Source organism: Oncorhynchus kisutch, linkage group LG15 (assembly GCF_002021735.2).
Source record: "Oncorhynchus kisutch isolate 150728-3 linkage group LG15, Okis_V2, whole genome shotgun sequence".
Lineage (NCBI taxonomy): Eukaryota > Metazoa > Chordata > Actinopteri > Salmoniformes > Salmonidae > Oncorhynchus > Oncorhynchus kisutch.
The window spans coordinates 26,273,011-26,294,333 of NC_034188.2; the positions used below are offsets into that span (position 1 = coordinate 26,273,011).

Consider the following 21,323-nt stretch of genomic DNA (forward strand, 5'->3'; position numbering starts at 1 on the left):
GAATGAATATCACAGATTTTCAACCAATGTATTATTAACAGTTAGAAACTATTTATGAACTATTTTTCATCTTTAGTACTAAATCAACAAATTGAAATATTGCGTGAACTGGCTGTCAAGAAGATGAGTTTCATATGTAAATTGCGTGAACTAACTATCCATTAAAGACTTTAGCCTCTTCATGGACAATGCTGTGCTGGCGCCCTCTGTTGACCATTGTTGGGCAGAGCTGCACAGCTCTGCAAAAAGAGAGACATTCTCAAATTTCTCTCCCATCAGACAAGTCTGTAAGAAGTAGAACGGCAGACCGGAGCCGCTGGTAAAGCACGACGTAAGCACCGGGTGAGCTTGGGTTGAATCCAAACATTCATTCTACCAGATCGTCTCTAGGCTTTCACTCGGACCTCGAAGGTGAGTGTGGCGAAGTAAAACCTTTACTGGTGCAAATGTTTTGGTCAAGACGAGCTGAACGCTGCTCAGTCGTTCAATTACTAGCCTCAACTGGCTTGTATCTTGGCGCAGATTGAAAATGCAGCCACAGTTTTGGCCTGAATTTCCCCTGGATCGAAAATGAAGCCCGGGGAAAGAGTTGAATCCCAGAGCTGCTTTTGGCTAATCAATAGGAAGGCCACCGTTTTGGTGAATTCTTGTCGAAGTTTTTTGCCTGGAATTATGTGTAGGGATGTTGGAATGTCTGCATCAAGCAAGCGAAACCCCGTGATACAATTTAGCACGAACAAGAAAGAAAGTAACTTGTTATTGTAACTTTATGGCATGGCAGTATCGTTAGCAGGCTAGTTATTGATTGTTGCTGTTTCTGACGCAGTAGGATACAATGTAACGTTAACTGTACATTATTTTTTATTGTTATGTAGCCTGAGGAGTGTGCTTAAAAACATTCTGAAAACACTGCTGACGTGGGAAAACAACTTGCTGTGTTATGCCTTCATTTATTGCAATGTGTAATGGAATAACGCGAGAACATTTATATATTATTGTACCTAAAGATGGATTAAAAAAAAGGTTTGCTTGGAAAACACGTTTTTTCCCCTGCATCCATCAATTCATTTGTGATTCAATAACGTTTCACATGACAGTGGAAAGTTGCTTATGTTCCGCTAGGACTGGCTGATGTGAATAGAATAGGCAGTACGGTATTTCTTTGCTTTTTAGGCTTCTTGCATAGTAAACGACAGTATCCACACTAAATTAGATATTTGATTAGCTGTACGCTATATAACCTCCTTCATGGGGTGGTGGCGATGCACATATGTTTCTACACGTTGTTACGCACACATTTTCCTATTGAGTCAGCCAGACCGCTTTCACATAGAGACGTGCTATATCAGATACTGTGTATAAACATTTGACTCCTCGGCGGGAACAGGGGCAGTCTAGACCTGCCTGAAATTTGTAGCCTGGGGTCTTGTTTTATATTGTGTGTGAGAGAAAGTTAGGGAGACTATTCATTTAGCTGTGTCTTTGTGTTCGGCAATCTATCTATTCTCTCAATCTCAGCCTTTGCTTAAGAAAGCAGGACCAGGGCCCTTAACCACAAAGCGTCTCAGAGTAGGAATGCTGATCTTGCATCAGTTCGGACTTTTAAATGAGAATGAATATTATTGTATGTACTGATCCTAGATCAGCTCCCATACTCTGAGACGCGTTGTGGATAACGACCCTGGAACATGTTTTGGGAGAAAGCTTGTCACCAAAAAGCCTGTGTTGGGAAACAGGAGGGCTATTTTATTGGATAAAAACTCAAGTCAAAATTGCATTAATTTGATTAAATCCATTGTGAAATGTTGAGACTTGCTTTTGTGTTCTGTCTAGCTGTGCCAACTGTTTGTCTGGTTATGCTATGTGTTCCATCTGATAGTTCTGACTACCAAGCCCTCTGTGATCAGGTGTTCTGAATGTCTGATGCCTGCTGCTGCTCCTTCATCCCAATGGGATGTTATATTGGCTATGTAAGGTTGTTATAAACATGTTATAAACATGCTGCTGTCTAACCTATAGCATGTCATGTTATTCATGGATAGTTTATGCTGATGGGAACCACAGAGTCCCAACAACATGCCAGTTCTTGTATTTTTCCATGTCAGTGCCCTTCAAAGCCATGCTCAGTGTGTGTGGGGGGCCAATCCAGAACCCAGTCTATAGAATGAGAGTGGAACCAGGCAAACTTCCAATGAATTAGGGCCCCTGACCCTATCCTTCTACCCAGTACAGGACTGCCTGCCCCCATAGTCCATCCATTGGCTGTTCCATTCAGTCCGTCACGCTATGACTTCTCCCCCTACTAGAGCTGGTCCTCTGTACACTCTGGCCAATTGAATGTAAGGAATGCATTTATTTAGATGTTTATATTTATTTAGATGTTTATTTAGAATATTTATTCAGATTAGAATAATGCTGACTGTGTCCAATATGTTGAAATTGGACGTCTTTGAAAAGACATTCTTGAAATGTAGTTTTCTACTCTCTGTCTAATTCAATTCTGATTGGCTTTCAGTAGGCCACTGACTGGGAGAGTGTTGTAGAAGTAAACACATTGGACAGTGGTACTACTACAGTAGAAGTGTAATAGTACTACTACAGTAGAAATCAGTATTAGAGTAACACTACTACTATAGTAGAAACCTGTATTAGAGCAGTTACTTCTACAGTAGAAACCAGTATTAGAGTAATACTACTGTAGTAGAAACCAGTATTAGTGTACTACTACTACAGTAGAAACAAGTATTAGAGTTCGACTCTACTATTACTACTACTACTACAGTGAAACCAATATTATTGTACTACAACTAATACTACAGTAGAAACCAGTATTAGATTACTACTACTACTACTACAGTAAAAACAGTATTAGTGTACTACCTCTACTCTTACTACTACAGTAGAAACCAGTATTAGTGTACTGCTACTACCGCTAGTACTACAGTAGAAACCAGTATTAGTGTACTGCTACTACCGCTAGTACTACAGTAGAAACCAGTATTAGTGTACTGCTACTACCGCTAGTACTACAGTAGAAACCAGTATCAGTATACTACAACTACAGTAGAAACTAGTATTGGAGTACTACTACTACAGTAGGAACCAGTATTGGAGTACTATTACTACAGTAGGAACCAGTATTGGAGTACTACTACTACAGTAGGAACCAGTATTAGAGTACTACTACTACATTAGGAACCCGTTTTAGAGTATTACTACTGCAGTAGAAACCAGTATTAGAGTACTACTATGACAGTAGGAACCAGTATTAGAGTACTACTACCACAGTAGGAACCAGTATTAGAGTACTACTACTACAGTAGAAACCAGTTTTAGAGTACTACTACTACTACTACAGTAAGAACCAGTATTAGAGTACTACTACTACAGTTGGAACCAGTGTTAGAGTACTACTACTACAGTTGGAACCAGTATTTGATTACTACTACTACTACTACCACCATAGGAACTAGTATTAGAGTACTAATACTACAGTAGGAACCAGTATTAGAGTACTACTACTACTACCGTAGGAACTAGTATTGGATACTACTACTACAGTGTCACGCCCTGGTCTTAGTATTTTGTGTTTATATATTTATTTGGTCAGGCCAGGGTGTGACATGGGGTTATTTTTTGTTGTGTTGTGGTATTGGGGGTTTTAGTAGGTATTGGGATTGTGGCTGAGTAGGGGTGTCTAGCATAGTCTATGGCTGCCTGAGGTTCTCAATCAGAGTCAGGTGATTCTCGTTGTCTCTGATTGGGAACCATATTTAGGTAGCCTGGGTTTCACTGTGTGTTTGTGGGTGATTGTTCCTGTCTCAGTGTGTTTGTATTCTTGTTTTGTATTTTGTCGTGTTTATTCATTCATTAAACATGTATCAAACTAACCATGCTGCATTGTGGTCCGACTCTCCTTCGACAGAAGAAAGCCGTAACATACAGTAGAAACAAGTATTAGAGTACGACTCTACTATTGCTACTACTACAGTGAAACCAATAATATTGTACTACAACTAATACTACAGTAGAAACCAGTATTAGATTACTACTACTACCACTACAGTAAAAACAGTATTAGTGTACCACCTCTACTCTTACTACTACAGTAGAAACCAGTATTAGTGTACTGCTACTACCGCTACTACTACAGTAGAAATCAGTATACTACTACTACAGTAGAATCTAGTATTGGAGTACTACTACTACAGTAGAAACCAGTATTCGAGTACTACTACTACAGTAGGAACCAGTATTAGAGTACTACTACTACTACAGTAGGAACCAGTATTAGAGTACTACTACTACAGTAGGAACCAGTATGAGAGTACTACTACTACAGTAGTAACCAGTACTAGAGTACTACTACTACTACAGTAGTAACCAGTACTAGAGTACTACTACTACTACAGTAGTAACCAGTATTAGAGTACTACTACTACTACAGAAGGAACCAGTATTAGATTACTACTACTACTACAGTAGGAACCAGTATTAGTGAATCACCAGATAGTAACCTTGAGTTATTTTGAATAGAAAAAATATTAAGGTATTCAGATTTTTGGCAGTCACGAGGGTGTCCACTTGTATGTGTAAGTTTGCGTGTGTGTGCGTAGCAGTGTGGCAGTGTGTTTATGTGTGGCCTTGTGTGTGAGTACAACGTATGTAGCTGAACGTGTGTGTGTGTGTGTCTGTCTGTGCCTGTGCCTGAACCCGCCAGTATGCAGTAGATCATATTACTGAACGATTAGCCACGGCCTCCTCTCCCCCAGTGGCCCAGGGAAATGATTTTCCTCTGTCATAATTCCCCCACTGAATTATCCTGGCCAGTGACTCATACACACATACCATATAGGCTTAGTTACTGTGCACGGTAGTGATGATGACTCTCTCTCAGGAGAAGCGAGATGAGGTAAACCCCTTTTGACGGTAATCATTAGATGGTCATGACTCACGGTAGGAAGGACGAAATTGGGCTATATTGTAAGATTTCCTGAGCACAGTATGTCATTTATTCTTAATCAAAGATTAGGAGATAGGGCCGGTGTTAAGGTAGCATGGGGTGTGTGAAAAGCGCTTTACAAATGAATTGAATTATTCTTTGAAATGATTCCCAGGATGGATGGTGTGTTAGACTAGTGAAAAGGTTAGCCTATGTTTAGTGGTTAAAGAGATAGTGGAAAAATCCGTTTTTTTTACAACACTATGTTGTTTGAAAAGACCAGCTGAAATTTCAGCTTGTTTGGTGGGGTGGGTTTTTTGGACTACCAGGCAGTCTAAGTTAATAGACCAATAAGAGAGTTTGCCCTCCTATCTGCCTATAACAGCTAGTTTTCAGGCTACATTAGGCTCCTCCAATTAGGCCTTTCTCTCAGACCACTCCCAGACAGTTGTTGCTTGACACATTGCATTTAGCTAAAAAGCTATGTTTGTTTCATTTGAACCGAAAACAATCACAGTAAGGTACTTAATTGTTTTCCAGAAATGATTTGATATTGAGATTTTTTTTAAACGCTGCATTGGGGATTTTTTAAATATTGGATTTGTGGTCAGAAAGTTCAATACATGGGTTTCTTATAATATAGCTGGGAGATCAACCTGTTGATGACCCTGTAGGATGTCCCTCAGGCTGGTGCTGATTTAGGAGTGGGAGTCAGTGGGAGACTGGGAGTCAGTGGGAGACTGGGAGTCAGTGGGAGACTGGGAGTCAGTGGGAGACTGGGAGTCAGTGGGAGACTGGGAGTCAGTGGGAGACTGGGAGTCAGTGGGAGACTGGGAGTCAGTGGGAGACTGGGAGTCAGTGGGAGACTGGGAGTCAGTGGGAGACTGGGAGACTGGGAGTCAGTGGGAGACTGGGAGTCAGTGGGAGTCAGTGGGAGACTGGGAGTCAGTGGGAGTCAGAGGGAGACTGGGAGTCAGTGGGAGTCAGTGGGAGACTGGGAGTCAGTGGGAGTCCGTGGGAGTCAGTGGGAGACTGGGAGTCAGTGGGAGACTGGGAGTCAGTGGGAGACTGGGAGTCAGTGGGAGACTGGGAGTCAGTGGGAGACTGGGAGTCAGTGGGAGACTGGGAGTCAGTTGGTGACTGGGAGTCAGTGGGTGACTGGGAGTCAGTGGGTGACTGGGAGTCAGTGGGAGACTGGGAGTCAGTGGGAGTCTGGGAGTCAGTGGGAGTCTGGGAGTCAGTGGGAGACTGGGAGTCAGTGGGAGACTGGGAGTCAGTGGGAGACTGGGAGTCAGTGGGAGACTGGGAGTCAGTGGGAGACTGGGAGTCAGTGGGAGACTGGGAGTCAGTGGGAGACTGGGAGTCAGTGGGAGACGGAGTCAGTGGGTGACTGGGAGTCAGTGGGTGACTGGGAGTCAGTGGGAGACTGGGAGTCAGTGGGAGACTGGGAGTCAGTGGGAGACTGGGAGTCAGTGGGAGACTGGGAGTCAGTGGGAGTCAGTGGGAGACTGGGAGTCAGTGGGAGTCAGTGGGAGACTGGGAGTCAGTGGGAGTCAGTGGGAGACTGGGAGTCAGTGGGAGACTGGGAGTCAGTGGGAGACTGGGAGTCAGTGGGAGACTGGGAGTCAGTGGGAGACTGGGAGTCAGTGGGAGACTGGGAGTCAGTGGGAGACTGGGAGTCAGTGGGAGTCAGTGGGAGACTGGGAGTCAGTGGGAGACTGGGAGTCAGTGGGAGTCACTGGGAGTCAGTGGGAGACTGGGAGACTGGGAGTCAGTGGGTGACTGGGAGTCAGTGGGTGACTGGGAGTCAGTGGGAGACTGGGAGTCAGTGGGAAACTGGGAGTCTGGGAGTCAGTGGGAGACTGGGAGTCAGTGGGAGACTGGGAGTCAGTGGGAGTCTGGGAGTCAGTGGGAGTCTGGGAGTCAGTGGGAGACTGGGAGTCAGTGGGAGACTGGGAGTCAGTGGGAGACTGGGAGTCAGTGGGAGACTGGGAGTCTGGGAGTCAGTGGGTGACTGGGAGTCAGTGGGTGACTGGGAGTCAGTGGGTGACTGGGAGTCAGTGGGAGACTGGGAGTCAGTGGGAGACTGGGAGTCAGTGGGAGACTGGGAGTCAGTGGGAGACTGGGAGTCAGTGGGAGACTGGGAGTCAGTGGGAGACTGGGAGTCAGTGGGAGTCAGTGGGAGACTGGGAGTCAGTGGGAGTCAGTGGGAGACTGGGAGTCAGTGGGAGACTGGGAGTCAGTGGGAGACTGGGAGTCAGTGGGAGACTGGGAGTGAATGAGGCTGAAGTGAAGAAACGAGAAGTCCCAGAAACAGAATAGCCTTGAAACCCACAACCCACTGTGTGTCCACATCTCGTCAGACAGACGGAAATCACAACGCCGCCAGAAACACATTATAACTCGGCAGTCAAGCCTCTGGAGGAGTTCAGCTCGTTTTAAAGTTAGGAGTTGGAAGGGGGGCTCAGGTGGGCAGGCGAGCGCGAGAGAGGGGGGAGGTGGAGGTGCGTTTCCAAGGTGCTGCTCACCCCCTGGGCTGGAATCAGATACATTCCAGAGACTCCTCTAGCCAGGGATAATGGAGGTATGGGGTGTAGCATTACACCACATCACACATGATTGGATGGTGAGGGCTGGGAAAGTGAGAGGAGAACGGTGGCCTCTTTATAGCTCTATGTAGCTCTAGTTTCCTATAAGAGACAAGGAGACCTGCCAAATTGACAGTAGGCCTGCTAGTTAAAGTTATAGGAGACATGTCTGGGCTAGGTCTTCTCGTGGCTCACCTATACGTTGCCTTCTCCTGTTTCTGGTTCGCCTTGCTTTACAGTTTCACTAAATCTTCCCAATGTCGTAGAGGATGCTAATTACATTGTTATTACAGAAGTATAACAGCAATTTATGTAAAGTGTTTCCCAATAAGATTCTGAGTTGCATTTTATCTGATGCCAACAGAGCTCTGATTACATCTCCAAACCTCAAACAGAGTTCGGACCAGTTTTGCCCATCTACACGAGCTCTGTATGTGTATGGCTGTCGTTAGCCTAAGTCCTGTACATTTCCGTGACAAACGGCTATGTAAAAGCCCTTTCATACACATGACTCTAAGAAGAGCTGAATAATAATAGAAAGATAGAGATGAGAGTTCCACGTAGACTGGCCGATATTAGTAGTGTATATCATAGACTTTCATTCAAACCCCTAGTGAACTGCTGTTTTCTCTCTTTCTCTCTTACTCTCTCTGTCTCTCTCTCTCTCTCTTTATCTTCCTCTGCTACGAAAGGTTATTTATACTCAAAGATGTAAAATGTTGCCTGTTTTATTTAGTGGTTTAAAACAAGCTGGCTTGATGGTAATGGACTTCACCTCCGTGTTTGGCGCGGGCCCTCGGGGCATGGTTACAGTCACACAGCATGGAAGCACTCCAGTGCTAGCAGCGCTACGCTAGCTCTTAATGAAGGCATTTTAGAGTGGGAGAGAGAGAGCAGTGTAGTCTGTTAATGGGAATGAACTGCCTCACCGCTGGATGCTATGATCGTGTCCTCATGATAAGTGCTATCGCTTACCAGATCTAATGAAATATGTTTTGTGGATCAATTTAGCCATTATTTGTGTGCGGGTGTGTACCGTCATTGTGCGTGTGTCGTTGTGTGTGTGTGTGCGTGCACCTGCCTGCGTGCCTTGTTGTGTGTGTGTGTGTGTATGTGTGTGTGTGTGTACGGGAGTTTGAGATTCAGGGTTTAAGGAATAATGGTTGTGGGGGATTAAAGCTCAGTTGGGGTATGAAGGGTGACAGGTGGAAGGGACACTTCTCTGTTTACCCACTTGGCCCTGCCTGCACTTTGATACCTCACACACTCACACCCAGTAGGCCTCAGTCAGAGCCGTAGCGCTGTCCACACACAAACCACCATGACCTCTATCTGTCTATGGTTTGTGGTTAATTTCTCTCTCTCCCTCCCTCCCTCTCGCTCAGTCTCTGTCTCCCTGTCTCTCTACTCTCTCTCTCTCTGTCTCTTCTCTCTCTCTTCTCTCTCATCTCTCTCTCTCTATCTCTCTCTATCTCTCTCTATCTCTCTCTCTCTCTCTCTCTCTCTCTCTCTCTCTGTGACTCTCTCTCTCTCTCTGTGACTCTCTCTCTCTCTCTGTGACTCTCTCTCTCTCTCTGTGACTCTCTGTCTCTCTCTGTGACTCTCTGTCTCTGTCTCTCTCTGTGACTCTCTCTCTCTCCACTCTCTGACTCTCTCTCTCTCTCTCTCACTCTGTGTCTCTCTCCGTGTGTCTCTGTCTCTGTCTCTCTCTCTCTCTCTCTCTCTCTCACTCTGTGTGTCTCTCTCTGTGTGTCTCTCTGTCTCTCTCTCTCCTCTCTCTTTTTCTCTCTCTCTCTCTCTCTCTCTCTCTCTCTCTCTCTCTCTCTCTCTCTCTCTCTCCTGTCTCTCTCTGTCTCTCTGTCTCTCTCCTCTCTCTTATCTCTCTCATCTGGTGTCCAAGCGGCTCCATCCGCAGGGCATCTGGTGCTGAGCGGCTCCATGTGGCCCAACTGTAAACACTTTTTTTTTTCATTTTTTTTTTTTCATTTCACCTTTATTTAACCAGGTAGGCTAGTTGAGAACAAGTTCTCATTTGCAACTGCGACCTGGCCAAGATAAAGCATAGCAGTGTGAGCATACAACAAAGAGTTACACATGGAGTAAACAATTAACAAGTCAATAACACAGTAGAAAACAAAGGGGGGGTCTATATACAATGACTATTATATTATACAAGACTTGTATTATTATATTATACAAGACTTGTAGATGACCTGGAGCCAGTGGGTCTGGCGACGAATATGTAGCGAGGGCCAGCCGACTAGAGCATACAAGTCGCAGTGGTGGGTGGTATAAGGTGCTTTAGTGACAAAACGGATGGCACTGTGATAGACTGCATCCAGTTTGCTGAGTAGAGTGTTGGAAGCCATTTTGTAGATGACATCGCCGAAGTCGAGGATCGGTAGGATAGTCAGTTTTACTAGGGTAAGCTTGGCGGCTTGAGTGAAGGAGGCTTTGTTGCGGAATAGAAAGCCGACTCTTGATTTGATTTTCGATTGGAGATGTTTGATATGAGTCTGGAAGGAGAGTTTGCAGTCTAGCCAGACACCTAGGTACTTATAGACGTCCACATATTCTAGGTCGGAACCATCCAGGGTGGTGATGCTAGTCGGGCATGCAGGTGCAGGCAGCGACCGGTTGAAAAGCATGCATTTGGTTTTACTAGCGTTTAAGAGCAGTTGGAGGCCACGGAAGGAGTGTTGTATGGCATTGAAGCTTGTTTGGAGGTTAGATAGCACAGTGTCCAAAGACGGGCCGAAAGTATATAGAATGGTGTCGTCTGCGTAGAGGTGGATCAGGGAATCGCCTGCAGCAAGAGCAACATCATTGATATACACAGAGAAAAGAGTCGGCCCGAGAATTGAACCCTGTGGCACCCCCATAGAGACTGCCAGAGGACCGGACAGCATGCCCTCCGATTTGACACACTGAACTCTGTCTGCAAAGTAATTGGTGAACCAGGCAAGGCAGTCATCCGAAAAACCGAGGCTACTGAGTCTGCCGATAAGAATATGGTGATTGACAGAGTCGAAAGCCTTGGCAAGGTCGATGAAGACGGCTGCACAGTACTGTCTTTTATCGATGGCGGTTATGATATCGTTTAGTACCTTGAGTGTGGCTGAGGTGCACCCATGACCGGCTCGGAAACCAGATTGCACAGCGGAGAAGGTACGGTGGGATTCGAGATGGTCAGTGACCTGTTTGTTGACTTGGCTTTCGAAGACCTTAGATAGGCAGGGCAGGATGGATATAGGTCTGTAACAGTTTGGGTCCAGGGTGTCTCCCCCTTTGAAGAGGGGGATGACTGCGGCAGCTTTCCAATCCTTGGGGATCTCAGACGAGATGAAAGAGAGGTTGAACAGGCTGGTAATAGGGGTTGCGACAATGGTGGCAGATAGTTTCAGAAATAGAGGGTCCAGATTGTCAAGCCCAGCTGATTTGTACGGGTCCAGGTTTTGCAGCTCTTTCAGAACATCTGCTATCTGGATTTGGGTAAAGGAGAACCTGGAGAGGCTTGGGCGAGGAGCTGCGGGGGGGGCGGAGCTGTTGGCCGAGGTTGAAGTAGCCAGGCGGAAGGCATGGCCAGCCGTTGAGAAATGCTTATTGAAGTTTTCGATAATCATGGATTTATCAGTGGTGACCGTGTTACCTAGCCTCAGTGCAGTGGGCAGCTGGGAGGAGGTGCTCTTGTTCTCCATGGACTTCACAGTGTCCCAGAACTTTTTGGAGTTGGAGCTACAGGATGCAAACTTCTGCCTGAAGAAGCTGGCCTTAGCTTTCCTGACTGACTGCGTGTATTGGTTCCGGACTTCCCTGAACAGTTGCATATCACGGGGACTATTCGATGCTATTGCAGTCCGCCACAGGATGTTTTTGTGCTGGTCGAGGGCAGTCAGGTCTGGGGTGAACCAAGGGCTGTATCTGTTCTTAGTTCTGCATTTTTTGAACGGAGCATGCTTATCTAAAATGGTGAGGAAGTTACTTTTAAAGAATGACCAGGCATCCTCAACTGACGGGATGAGGTCAATGTCCTTCCAGGATACCCGGGCCAGGTCGATTAGAAAGGCCTGCTCACAGAAGTGTTTTAGGGAGCGTTTGACAGTGATGAGGGGTGGTCGTTTGACTGCGGCTCCGTAGCGGATACAGGCAATGAGGCAGTGATCGCTGAGATCCTGGTTGAAGACAGCGGAGGTGTATTTGGAGGGCCAGTTGGTCAGGATGACGTCTATGAGGGTGCCCTTGTTTACAGAGTTAGGGTTGTACCTGGTGGGTTCCTTGATGATTTGTGTGAGATTGAGGGCATCTAGCTTAGATTGTAGGACTGGCGGGGTGTTAAGCATATCCCAGTTTAGGTCACCTAACAGAACAAACTCTGAAGCTAGATGGGGGGCGATCAATTCACAAATGGTGTCCAGGGCACAGCTGGGAGCTGAGTGGGGTCGGTAGCAGGCGGCAACCGTGAGAGACTTATTTCTGGAGAGAGTAATTTTCAAAATTAGTAGTTCGAACTGTTTGGGTATGGACCTGGAAAGTATGACATTACTTTGCAGGCTATCTCTGCAGTAAACTGCAACTCCTCCCCCTTTGGCAGTTCTATCTTGACGGAAGATGTTATAGTTGGGTATGGAAATCTCTGAATTTTTGGTGGCCTTCCTGAGCCAGGATTCAGACACAGCAAGGACATCAGGGTTAGCAGAGTGTGCTAAAGCAGTGAGTAAGACAAACTTAGGGAGGAGGCTTCTGATGTTGACATGCATGAAACCAAGGCTTTTTCGATCACAGAAGTCAACAAATGAGGGTGCCTGGGGACATGCAGGGCCTGGGTTTACCTCCACATCACCCGCGGAACAGAGAAGGAGTAGTATGAGGGTGCGGCTAAAGGCTATCAAAACTGGTCGCCTAGAGCGTTGGGGACAGAGAATAAGAGGAGCAGGTTTCTGGGCATGGTAGAATATATTCAGGGCATAATGCGCAGACAGGGGTATGGTGGGGTGCGGGTACAGCGGAGGTAAGCCCAGGCACTGGGTGATGATGAGAGAGGTTGTATCTCTGGACATGCTGGTAGTAATGGGTGAGGTCACCGCATGTGTGGGAGGTGGGACAAAGGAGTTATCAGGGGTATGAAGAGTGGAACTAGGGGCTCCATTGTGAACTAAAACAATGATAACTAACCTGAACAACAGTATACAAGGCATATTGACATTTGAGAGAGACATACAGCGAGGCATACAGTAATCACAGGTGTTGAATTGGGAAAGCTAGCTAAAACAGTAGGTGAGACAACAGCTAATCAGCTAGCACAACAACAGCAGGTAAAATGGCGTAGACTAGGCAACGGGGCCAACAGATAAAACAGACAAGCAGAATGGAGTACCGTGATTAATGGACAGTCCAGCGTGCATCAGCTATGTAGCCAAGAGATCAGTGTCCAGGGGGCAGCGGTGGATGGGGCAGGGAAGCTGGACTGGCGAGTGTTATCCAGGATTAAAAAAAACAAACAATGACTAAATAGCTTGTAGCTAGTTAGCTGGTTAGCTTCTGGAGGTTCTTGAGTGTGTTCTAAAAATAAATAAAAAATAATAGCGATTCCGTATCACATTGGGTGAGGCAGGTTTCCGGAAGGTATACTGTACTCGATATCATCTACTGTATCTTGCCTATGCTGCTCTGTACCATCACTCATTCATATATCCTTATGTACATATTCTTTATCCCCTTACATTGTGTATAAGACAGTAGTTTTTTGGGGAATTGCCTATGCTGCTCTGTACCATCACTCATTCATATATCCTTATGTACATATTCTTTATCCCCTTACATTGTGTATAAGACAGTAGTTTTTTTTGGAATTGTTAGTTAGATTACTTGTTCGTTATTACTGCATTGTCGGAACTAGAAGTACAAGCATTTCGCTACACTCGCATTAACATCTGCTAACCATGTGTATGTGACAAATAAATTTGATTTGATTTGAGATAGAAAGTAAATATGGGTCCGGTGGGCGTTTGGGACGCGGCGATTCAGGCGGTTAGCAGGCCTGTGCTAACAAGCTAACAGTTTGTAGGCCAGTTTGTAGGCTAGACAAGGTAGCAGTTAGCGGACCGGAGCTGGACAAGCTAGCAGTTTTTATTTATTTTTTTATTTTTTATTTTACCTTTATTTAACCAGGTAGGCAAGTTGAGAACAAGTTCTCATTTACAATTGCGACCTGGCCAAGATAAAGCAAAGCAGTTCGACAGATAAAACGACACAGAGTTACACATGGAGTAAAAACAAACATACAGTCAATAATGCAGTATAAACAAGTCTATATACAATGTGAGCAAATGAGGTGAGAAGGGAGGTAAAGGCAAAAAAAGGCCATGATGGCAAAGTAAATACAATATAGCAAGTAAAATACTGGAATGGTAGTTTTGCAATGGAAGAATGTGCAAAGTAGAAATAAAAAAATAATGGGGTGCAAAGGAGCAAAATAAATAAATAAATAAAAATTAAATACAGTTGGGAAAGAGGTAGTTGTTTGGGCTAAATTTTAGGTGGGCTATGTACAGGTGCAGTAATCTGTGAGCTGCTCTGACAGTTGGTGCTTAAAGCTAGTGAGGGAGATAAGTGTTTCCAGTTTCAGAGATTTTTGTAGTTCGTTCCAGTCATTGGCAGCAGAGAACTGGAAGGAGAGGCGGCCAAAGAAAGAATTGGTCTTGGGGGTGACTAGAGAGATATACCTGCTGGAGCGTGTGCTACAGGTGGGAGATGCTATGGTGACCAGCGAGCTGAGATAAGGGGGGACTTTACCTAGCAGGGTCTTGTAGATGACATGGAGCCAGTGGGTTTGGCGACGAGTATGAAGCGAGGGCCAGCCAACGAGAGCGTACAGGTCGCAATGGTGGGTAGTATATGGGGCTTTGGTGATAAAACGGATTGCACTGTGATAGACTGCATCCAATTTGTTGAGTAGGGTATTGGAGGCTATTTTGTAAATGACATCGCCAAAGTCGAGGATTGGTAGGATGGTCAGTTTTACAAGGGTATGTTTGGCAGCATGAGTGAAGGATGCTTTGTTGCGAAATAGGAAGCCAATTCTAGATTTAACTTTGGATTGGAGATGTTTGATATGGGTCTGGAAGGAGAGTTTACAGTCTAACCAGACACCTAAGTATTTGTAGTTGTCCACGTATTCTAAGTCAGAGCCGTCCAGAGTAGTGATGTTGGACAGGCGGGTAGGTGCAGGTAGCGATCGGTTGAAGAGCATGCATTTAGTTTTACTTGTATTTAAGAGCAATTGGAGGCCACGGAAGGAGAGTTGTATGGCATTGAAGCTTGCCTGGAGGGTTGTTAACACAGTGTCCAAAGAAGGGCCGGAAGTATACAGAATGGTGTCGTCTGCGTAGAGGTGGATCAGGGACTCACCAGCAGCAAGAGCGACCTCATTGATGTATACAGAGAAGAGAGTCGGTCCAAGAATTGAACCCTGTGGCACCCCCATAGAGACTGCCAGAGGTCCGGACAGCAGACCCTCCGACTTGACACACTGAACTCTATCAGAGAAGTAGTTGGTGAACCAGGCGAGGCAATCATTTGAGAAACCAAGGCTGTCGAGTCTGCCGATGAGGATATGGTGATTGACAGAGTCGAAAGCCTTGGCCAGATCAATGAATACGGCTGCACAGTAATGTTTCTTATCGATGGCGGTTAAGATATCGTTTAGGACCTTGAGCGTGGCTGAGGTGCACCCATGACCAGCTCTGAAACCAGATTGCATAGCAGAGAAGGTATGGTGAGATTCGAAATGGTCGGTAATCTGTTTGTTGACTTGGCTTTCGAAGACCTTAGAAAGGCACGGTAGGATAGATATAGGTCTGTAGCAGTTTGGGTCAAGAGTGTCCCCCCCTTTGAAGAGGGGGATGACCGCAGCTGCTTTCCAATCTTTGGGAATCTCAGACGACACGAAAGAGAGGTTGAACAGGCTAGTAATAGGGGTGGCAACAATTTCGGCAGATAATTTTAGAAAGAAAGGGTCCAGATTGTCTAGCCCGGCTGATTTGTAGGGGTCCAGATTTTGCAGCTCTTTCAGAACATCAGCTGAATGGATTTGGGAGAAGGAGAAATGGGGAAGGCTTGGGCGAGTTGCTGTTGGGGGTGCAGTGCTGTTGTCCGGGGTAGGAGTAGCCAGGTGGAAAGCATGGCCAGCCGTAGAAAAATGCTTATTGAAATTCTCAATTATGGTGGATTTATCAGTGGTGACAGTGTTTCCTATCTTCAGTGCAGTGGGCAGCTGGGAGGAGGTGTTCTTATTCTCCATGGACTTTACAGTGTCCCAGAACTTTTTTGAGTTAGTGTTGCAGGAAGCAAATTTCTGCTTGAAAAAGCTAGCCTTGGCTTTTCTAACTGCCTGTGTATAATGATTTCTAGCTTCCCTGAACAGCTGCATATCACGGGGGCTGTTCGATGCTAATGCAGAACGCCATAGGATGTTTTTGTGTTGGTTAAGGGCAGTCAGGTCTGGGGAGAACCAAGGGCTATATCTGTTCCTGGTTCTAAATTTCTTGAATGGGGCATGGCCGAATTAGCAAGCAGGGAGATAGCGAGGGCTAGAGAGTTAGCCTTTGGGGGACGTCGCGATGGGTTGAGTCTGTTTATTCCTCTTCATGCGGTGACATCGATAGACCGGTCGTGGGCCCGGGTATTGTAGCTCAGGAGTATGCTACGGTGGTAGCGCAGGCCGGGCTAGCTTCAAGCTAAGTGGGTGGAAACGCTAGCCAGGGGTAATCATCCGGGGTTGCGGTTTAGCTAGATAGCTAGTTGTGAAGATCCAGCGTATTTGGAAGCTTAGGTTTAGCAAAATGTTTTTAAAGGGATAGCTATGTAAAAAACGAAAAATATGTAAAAAACGAAAAATAAACGAAATATACAGGGACACGACACGACAGGACGACTTACTGCTACGCCATCTTGTGTGCGTGTTAATGCTCATGCTAACCGCCCACATCTAAACAGATCAGCCTCGTAGCCTCTGGAGTGATACTTGTATTGCATTTAAGTCTTTTAATGAATTTTTATCTTGTTATTAACACTTTATTCTAGCTAGCTATTTGTGTAGGTAGCTATCAAGTAAACACAATTAGAGAGCGTGCTGGGTTGGTTAGGGTCAGTTCCATTTCATTTCCAAGTCGGGAGTTGTGTATCGGCCACTGCAAAATTGACCATAGCCAATTCCCCACAGCGTGTCTTTCTCTGTTTTGAATAACTGAATGGAGAGAATTGAATTGGCTTTGACCCCCAGCTCCTCTGCCAGCTTGGACTGTGCCTCTCCGCTGCCCTGTCTGCCCGCCTGCTGTCCATCTGTGTGTCTGCCCATCCTGGGTGGCATGGGGGTCTATGGGACAGGTGTTGGCATGCAGGGGGTCAGTACCCAACCACACACACAGCTGTGTCACCTATACACAAAGTGGACCCCGCAGGCTGCAGGTGACAGGACGATGGATGGGGGTTGGTCGGGGAGTGTAAATTAAAATAGGGTCTCTCGTTTGAAACGACACCAGGGGCAACACGACTGACTAGACTCAGTGGGTTTTTGGGTCACTGTGTTTAGGCCCCAGGTTGCCTGTGGCAGTAGGAGTAGATTCAGGGGCTGTTTGGGTGTTGGGACTGACTGAGGGATGAGGTCTTGTCTGGTCCACACAAACAAAAACAGCACCCTTCCCTTCCCCCTTTAGGAGTGTTAAGTGGCCGGATATTCCCCTGAATGGGACACAGGTGTTGGCCCAGGCTGTGTGTGTGTGTGTTTCTGCTGGGTTCTGGTGTGTGTTGTGACCGTGTATGTGTGCATGTGCATGTGGCCTGGTGTTTGTGTGTGTTGTGGCTCTGTGTATGTGTGTGTGTGTGTGTGTGTGTTTGATAGGCCCATTGTGTGTGTTGGTTTTATCATCTTAATGAGGCCTGCTCAGAGCTCAGTGGCTCTCAATGGGCCGTAGGTCTCTCCATCCTAGCCTGCTGCGTGAGGGGTGGAGGAGTGGAGAAGGGCTCATATAATGAGGAAGAGTGGGTGGTTTTAAAACAGACTTCCCTAACACAGACGTAAACAAGCTCCAAAGAGGTCTCAGGAGTCTTCAGCCCTGATCAGGTTTGATATTCAAACTAACCTCACTCTCCTCTCCCTCATCGTTCCCTCTTCCCCTCATCCTTCCGTCTACCCCTCCTCATCATTCGCTCTTCCCCTCCTCATCCCCTCATCCCCTGTTCCCCTCTTCCCCTCCTCATCCCCTCCTTCCTTCTTCCCATCCTCCTTCCCTTACTCCATTCTATTGAATACGTGTCTGTGTTTGGAGCAGAGCTTCTACAACATGTGTTGTGACCCACCTAAAGCCTTTCAGACATTCCAACATTGAGATATTCTTATGACCCACAACCAAAGACCATGCTTCTATCCACAACCTGACTTATGAGCCATGGGGGACTGGCCACGAACCAGCATGAGAAACACTGCAGTAGAAGTCTTGTGTAATGAGAAGAGTATGGTTGTTGTGGTGTCCCCCCCCCCTCCCCCTGGGGTCAAAAACACACACACACACTCTGACCCATCTGTAGGATGAGGGTGAGGTAATGGGTCATTGACCTCCCGGTAACCCTCCATGTTTAGGTGTCTCTCTGTTAGCGGTAGCTGATCTCACCGTGTGTTAGTAACCCTGTGACCTCTACATATGATGAAGCTCCTGGCCTGTGAATAAGAACCATACAGTGGATCTAGACAGCCTATATTAAACCTCCCTTGTCTCGCTCCCCTCCTCCCCTTCCTTGTCTCCCTCCAAACCCATCTCGGCCCCCCTCCCAGCCCCAAAGCACTGCTCTCATTTCTCTCTACCTCCCCCTGTGCTTTTGTCTCCAGCACCTTCTCCTGGTCTCTCTGTCTCTCTCTCCCAATTCAATTTAATTCAATTCTCTCTCTCTCTCTCCTTTTTATTTCTTTATTTTTAAATTCCAGAATCCATTTCTTATGCCCCCAGGCGCTCTCCAGCGATGGCTGGAGACGTTGTGGCAAATTTAATTTGGTCTCCCACTCTCTCTCCCAGGACCCGCGCGGGCTCAATGGAACAACAGTAGCAGGGAGAGCGAGGGAGGAAAAACCCAATTTCTCATGCATTACTTTCTCTATCCTCGGGGCTTTTAATGGAGTAACACCGTCCCGCTCTCTTTCCCTCCCCTCTCTCCTGCTGTTCTTACTCTCACTGCCCAAATCTAGCCTATACGAAACTAGGCTCCTTCTACTGCTGCTAGGCCTACCAACCAAAGTCTTCTCTGACTCATTGCGTCTGGATATTGGAGGAATCTAACTGTACTATAATGACTCTTGGTGAGATTGGTTGTCAGTGTCTGTCTGTGCTGCTGTACATCAGTCATATCCTTTATTGAGCTTGTCTTGCTCTGTTAATATTTATCAGAAGAATCCTCTCAGAAAGACCCCAGTCCTCTACTGTTATAGACCTTGAACTATACCTCAGTCCTCTACTGTTATAGACCTAGAACTATACCCCAGTCCTCTACTGTTATAGACCTAGAACTATACCTCAGTCCTCTACTGTTATAGACCTAGAACTATACCCCAGTCCTCTACTGTTATAGACCTAGAACTATACCTCAGTCCTCTACTGTTATAGACCTAGAACTATGCCCCAGTCCTCTACTGTTATAGACCTAGAACCATACCCCAGTCCTCTACTGTTATAGACCTAGAACTATACCCCAGTCTTCTACTGTTATAGACCTAGGTAGATATCTCAGTCCTCTACTGTTATAGACCTAGAACTATGCCCCAGTCCTCTACTGTTATAGACCTAGAACCATACCCCAGTCCTCTACTGTTATAGACCTAGAACTATACCCCAGTCCTCTACTGTTATAGACCTAGAACTATACCCCAGTCCTCTACTGTTATAGACCTAGAACTATACCTCAGTCCTCTACTGTTATAGACCTAGAACTATACCTCAGTCCTCTACTGATATAGACCTAGAACTATACACCAGTCCTCTACTGTTATAGACCTAGAACTATACCTCAGTCCTCTACTGTTATAGACCTAGGTAGATACCTCAGTCCTCCACTGTTATAGACCTAGGTAGATACCCCAGCCCTCCACTGTTATATACCTAGGTAGATACCCCAGTCCTCTACTGTTATAGACCTAGAACTATACCCCAGTCCTCTACTGTTATAGACCTAGGTAGATACCCCAGTCCTCTACTGTTATAGACCTAGGTAGATACCTCAGTCCTCTACTGTTATAGACCTAGAACTATACCCCAGTCCTCTAATGTTATAGACCTAGAACTATACCTCAGTCCTCTACTGTTATAGACCTAGAACTATACCCCAGTCCTCTACTGTTATAGACCTAGAACTATACCCCAGTCCTCTACTGTTATAGACCTAGAACTATACCTCAGTCCTCTACTGTTATAGACCTAGAACTATACCTCAGTCCTCTACTGATATAGACCTAGAACTATACCCCAGTCCTCTACTGTTATAGACCTAGAACTATACCTCAGTCCTCTACTGTTATAGACCTAGGTAGATACCTCAGTCCTCCACTGTTATAGACCTAGGTAGATACCCCAGCCCTCCACTGTTATATACCTAGGTAGATACCCCAGTCCTCTACTGTTATAGACCTAGAACTATACCCCAGTCCTCTACTGTTATAGACCTAGGTAGATACCCCAGTCCTCTACTGTTATAGACCTAGGTAGATACCTCAATCCTCTACTGTTATCGACCTAGGTAGATACCTCAGTCCTCTACTGTTATAGACCTAGGTAGATACCCCAGTCCTCTACTGTTATAGACCTAGAACTATACCCCAGTCCTCTACTGTTATAGACCTAGGTAGATACCCCAGTCCTCTACTGTTATAGACCTAGGTAGATACCTCAGTCCTCTACTGTTATAGACCTAGGTAGATACCTCAGTCCTCTACTGTTATAGACCTAGGTAGATACCTCAGTCCTCTACTGTTATAGACCTAGGTAGATACCTCAGTCCTCTACTATTATAGACCTAGAACTATACCCCAGTCCTCTACTGTTATAGACCTAGAACTATACCCCAGTCCTCGACTGTTATAGACCTAGAACTATACCCCAGCCATCCACTGTTATAGACCTAGGTAGATACCCCAGTCCTCTACTGTTATAGACCTAGAACTATACCCCAGTCCTCGACTGTTATAGACCTAGGTAGATACCTCAGTCCTCCACTGTTATAGACCTAGGTAGATACCCCAGTCCTCTACTGTTATAGACCTAGGTAGATACCTCAGCCCTCCACTGTTATAGACCTAGGTAGATGCCCCAGCCATCCACTGTTATAGACCTATCCAATGCTGTATTTGTGCGTGGCTCTGTGTCATTGTGCCGGAGTACAATGCCAAGCCTAAGTGAACTGAATGCAAATGAGTCTTGTAGGATGGCAGTGGCTGAATGTCTGTGGTTTAGGGACTGGTAGTGAGGAAAGTCATAGTGGTGATGGAGAGGGTGGAGGAGGAGGGGGCATGTGGGTCATAGTCATCGCCTGAGCTCATTCATCATGCAATGCCTGCTGGGATGTGCAGGGGTCAGCTTTCACACAATCAACGTCTGTTCGATTCTACTCGGTTCTGTTGTGTTCAGTTTTTCTATGTTCTGATTGGCTGTGTTGTCTTCTGCTTTGCTCTGCACTTGTGTTGTCTTCTGGTGTTGCACGTTATACCACGGAAACTTTTTCAATCCTAGAGCATGATAACGGTTCGCTACTAGAAT

The 21,323-nt window shown here is 46.0% G+C and overlaps 1 protein-coding gene across 1 annotated transcript in view; it reads left to right on the forward strand.

Moving 5' to 3' along the window:
* The first annotated feature begins 249 nt into the window (after positions 1–249).
* Positions 250–21,323, forward strand: part of LOC109905068 (bifunctional heparan sulfate N-deacetylase/N-sulfotransferase 1) — an 88,981-nt gene continuing 67,907 nt past the window's right edge. The window contains exon 1 of the mRNA XM_031789938.1: positions 250–411. The gene's annotated coding sequence lies outside the window, so the exon portion shown is untranslated. The remainder of the gene's footprint in view (positions 412–21,323) is intronic.